The sequence below is a fragment of the Lotus japonicus genome, chromosome 1 (genome assembly GCF_012489685.1).
Source record: "Lotus japonicus ecotype B-129 chromosome 1, LjGifu_v1.2".
NCBI lineage: Eukaryota > Viridiplantae > Streptophyta > Magnoliopsida > Fabales > Fabaceae > Lotus > Lotus japonicus.
In genome coordinates this window covers 3,052,194-3,057,022 of record NC_080041.1, presented here as the reverse complement: position 1 = coordinate 3,057,022, position 4,829 = coordinate 3,052,194, and the positions used below count along the sequence as shown (strand labels likewise).

At 38.1% G+C, this 4,829-nt stretch overlaps 1 long non-coding RNA gene across 1 annotated transcript; it reads right to left on the bottom strand.

Moving 5' to 3' along the window:
- Nucleotides 1–643: 643 nt before the first annotated feature.
- Nucleotides 644–4,289, bottom strand: LOC130733077 (uncharacterized). The gene is made up of 3 exons (XR_009017320.1): nt 3,732–4,289; nt 2,748–2,864; nt 644–1,137 (listed from the first exon to the last, which is right to left on the bottom strand). It is a non-coding gene; the product is annotated as an uncharacterized LOC130733077 (long non-coding RNA).
- Nucleotides 4,290–4,829: the final 540 nt, after the last annotated feature.

Below are 4,829 nucleotides of genomic sequence, written 5' to 3'. Positions count from 1 at the left end.
ATCAGATTTTTGACAGGACTTAATGAAGAATTTAGTACTGTTCGTTCACAAATTTTACTCATGAAACCTTTACCAACATTGAATGATGTGTTTTCACTGGTTATCCAACAAGAGAGACAATCTGCTTCAGTGAGTTAAAGTCAGAATGTGAATGAGTCAAGTTCCTTGGTCAATGCTGTTGATTCAAGAAATGGTTATGGTAGAGGCAGAGGTCAAGGAAATCAGAGTTATAATGGAAATCAGAATTATGGTGGAAGAAGTATTATTCCTACTGCTAACACAGGAAATGGTAGAGGATATTATCAAGGCACTGGTAGAGGGAACAAAATTTGTTCACATTGTGGGAGGCCAGGCCATACTATTGACTCATGCTATAATTCTGGATCTGTTAATAATTTCCAGTCAGATGACAATCATCATGGTGATCATGTTGTTTTGAATGAAGACAATCAGTCTTTGCAATCAGAGACAAATCAGTTTTCTCATGTTAATGGCACTAGTTCCTCATCTGTTCCTGCACCATCATTCACAGGTTTTACACCAGAGCAATGTCAGAAACTTTTAAGCTTGATTCAAGGAACTACTGAGAATCAATCTGCAAGATCTTCACATGTCAACCAGCTAAGGATTCAAGAGCACCACATCATATTAATCAATTTTGTAACACCCCGATTTCGGTGGCGTCACTTTAGTAACCAACAAGAAACTTAAAGCGGAAAACGTGAATTATTTTTTTTTGATAATAGAATCAAAGACTGAAAGAAATAAACTCCCAACAAAAGATAACAAAACTAGTATATAACATAAATACAGCCCCCGTTGTAAGTAGCAACCTCGTCACGAGTAACCTCCAGTGACGGAAAGTAGAAAAGTGTAACGCCCGTAGGCAAAATGTACAATCCCAAAAGGATAGGTCAAGTGTCAGCAACACAAGCCCTCAAAATAAGAATGAGTCAGAGCTAGGACACTAACACCCAACCTTAGTAGACTCTAAACACCCATCCCCTATACTTCCATCATCGACTCTCATCTGGTCATGCCTGAAGTCCGGGTCCACGCCGAAGGCTCAGTAGTAGTCATTTCGCTCCGGGTCTTCCCCGAACGACGAAGAATCACGAAAGAATCCATCAACGGCATCTGACAAAAAGGGCATACATAGCCCCCCAAACACAGGTAGCACGCGCAAGGGTCAACTTACGGAATATAGTATAGAGAATACAAGACAACAGGTAAAGTATAAGGGGTATATATATATGTTGTATATATACATATAAGTTCTGTATCGTCTACCCTAAGGTATATACATAACACGTTATCAGATTTTTAATAACAATTCAATCATCAAAGCACGTGACGATATTTATCAATATCTACTCATCAAAACACTTAACGATATTTATCAACATCTATTCATCAAAACACTTAACGATGTTTATCAACATCAAATCATCCAAATCTCAGCGAATATAATTAGAGTGCATGATATGTCAATGCAACGTCACTCTCGACGGTTCCAGAAAGAGTAGGCTGGGCACGATCGAGTCGGTCCTAACACTGGCATTGTGTCGACCATAACCCTCGAGTGTCACTTACAACCTTGACATAGCCGGATCAGTCCTAACCCTGCGGGTCGACTTTTCCCTCCGCTATGCCCGACAATCAACAGGTCGATCCTAACCTCACGGTCGATCATATCCCCCGTCGATGTCCGAATTACCCGAAGGTATAAACTGTACCCGAAGGCATAAACTGTACCCGAAGGCATAAACTGTACCCGAAGGCATAACTGTACCCGAAGCCATAAAGTGTACCCGAAGGCATAACTGTACTCGAAGGCATAAACTGTACCCGAAGGCATAACTGTACCCGAATGCATAAACTGTACCCGAAGGCATAAACTGTACCCGAAGGCATAACTGTACCCGAAGGCATAAACTGTATCTCATGATGATCTCCAAATCATCCGACTCATCTCTATCCGATGGTCAACACTGCTCAACGAGCAAAGAGCATCAACATGCTCGGAAACTACCCGTTTCCCGGCTTATCTCTCAGATAGCCCAACAACACAACTGCTCCCAGAGCACAAGAGTATCAACATACTCAAAACCTCTCAATATCTCAACACTTGGATCCGACGACACTTCTCGTTTTCCAAAACTAAGATTCGACTCCTAAGCTTCCTTCGAGATTATTATCATTACTTAAAGATTTAGAGGTTGTTTAAGGTCTTATGAGTTTTCTTCACAAAATAATATCCTTTTAGCCTTATCGCAATTCTTATAAGTTCTCGGAATCTCCAAATCCCCAAATGACTCCAGAGAATGTCTCGATCCATAAAACACCATAACAAGGCCCGAATCTCATTCGTCCTATCAAACTTTCTCAAAACTCTCAAAATAAAATCGGCATGACCTGCCCGCTATTCTCACTACACAGAATCTCAGATTTCACTGCAAAAGCATAAATAACTCAGCCCAATCAACCAGCATGTCATATATCCACATATTATGCAATAACCACGTAGCACTTAGCATATAAAGCATGCACCACACATCCTAAATTACCCACTTAGCACGTACCATATAATTCAATCTCAAAAACAGTCAGTAGATGAATCATCTACATTGTCAGCCGAAGCCTCAGAAAACTTTTCCCAATCAAAACACAAACAAGTGCATAAACAGTAAATCAAGTCGAATGCGTCGACACCTAAAGCATTAGCTAGTAAGGTAAGTTGCCCTTACCTTAGCCAATTTTCTTCCTAAACTGCAACTCCAATCCTATCACATCTTTGTTTTCTGTGTCGGCTCGCTTCCTTCTATTCTTTAGCTTCGTCGCAAGGCGCTCTCGTCCTTCGTACCCTTCACAAGTTCACATACTAAACCTTAGCCTCTAAAGTCACATCTAAAGTTCCAAAACAGCTTAGCTAATCATTCTAACTAACGTAGGCTAATGCACATGCTTTATGTTTCAAGGACTAAAGTCCAAACCGAAGATATTTGTGAGTTTTAAAGAAAGGTCCTTCAAAAGCCCATTTAAAAAAAACAACTCCTCAACTTTTAAGTAATTCAACCCTAGTCCCTTGACAAGCACATAATCACAAAATGGTCCTTTAAGAAACGCATTTTGCAAACAAGTCCTCAACTATACGTGAGTTCTTTTTCAACCCTCAATCTTAAATAAATTTATCAAACAAACCCAAAGACTTTTAAAACTCAAGTTTAACCCAAAACTTCTAAGCATATTGTGTTTTAGTCCTAAGGTTTTCCCACAATAAACTTTTAGTCCTCAAACTTAACTTATGATTTTCACTAAATCAAAACAAGTTTCAGAATTGATTTTCCAAACCCAAAACACATGCCATAGGCTCGACCACGTCTACATAAATATGTATAAATTTTCCTTTTTCCCAAATCACTTTCCAAAGCCATTTTTAACATTTAAACACAACTAATCAAGACTTAAATTAAAGCTCTTTAAATCCCAAAATCACTTAACTAAAAAAAACAACTTTTTAGAAAACTAATTGGTGAAATCTATAGATCCGGTGATGAGGAATAACATTTGTAAAAGCACTTTGGAAAAAGCTCTAATTGAAAATTTTACAAAGACAAGAACTCAACATTTTTGGAAACAAAAATCAAAGTTTAGTGAATCATTTCCATAGTCATAACTTTAATGAAAACACTATGTGTGGAAACTAAAAGAATAAAGAAGAGATTATTTACCATATAAGTCCATAGAGATTATGGTTACTGTGGCTGTCCAAGGGAGCTACGTGAGGAAGAAGGACAGAGGGTTGTGGTGCGTTTGGCCAGCCATGGAGAAAAGAAAAGTAATGAAGAAGAAGAAAGGAGAAGAAAAACGTGATTTGTAGAAGAAGAAACATGGTGTGCGTGGACTGCCAAGGGAAAGAAAGATGACGGTGATGCTTGCTGCCAAGAAGAGACAAAAACGAAGAAGAATGGTGATGTTGGTGGTGAGAAGAGAGAATGGGTCGAGAGGTGAGGGGATTGGGATTATGCTGTGCCAAAATGTGATGATAATAATCATTCAGATATGTAAAGGAAAGGATAGAGAAGAAGCAGATAAGAACGTGACGAGGATAGATAGAAAATATCTGAATTCAAAATATCCTATGGGTTGCTTCAGCAAAAGAAAATGAAAGAAAGAAGAAGTGTTGCAGGAAAAGAAAATAAGGGACGTGAATGAAGGAGAAAGAAAGAAAATGAATAAGAAAAGAAAGCTGGTGGTGAATTGCAAGTGGGAGAACAAGTGGTGAGATATTTATTCAAGATGTTTTGAGAAGATACTTTTAAAATCGGTACGAATTGATTTAGACACCGAATGATTTAACTCATAGAGTTAAGAGAAAAATATAAGAGTGATATATTATTATGTAAAAATTATGAGGAACTCTATGAAATGATAAAATATAAATTTGAATCACTTTGAGCAAAATAAAATGATTCATAAACCAAGAAAGGAGTAGAAACTGAGCTAAAGAATAACTGTGAGACGATCAGAACAAATATGAAGTTGTCATATTATGCATCAGAGTTAAGTATCTCTCTATAAAATGTCGATACTTGTTCCTGGTTCATTTAAGTGAGAAAATAGCTTGAACGTAGTATGGGTTGAAATATGCCGCAAAACTACTTTTTGCGTTTGACGTCGGATGAAGAAACTTCCTTCTGAAGAAAGATTGAAATCATCAAGAGAAATGGGTGCACGCGTGTGGAATCTTCATTTGATGTTCCGAATAGAAAAAGTCTTCATTGTCGGGTGATTCTAGGGTTTTGAAATACCAGGGTTTCGGTTTCGGC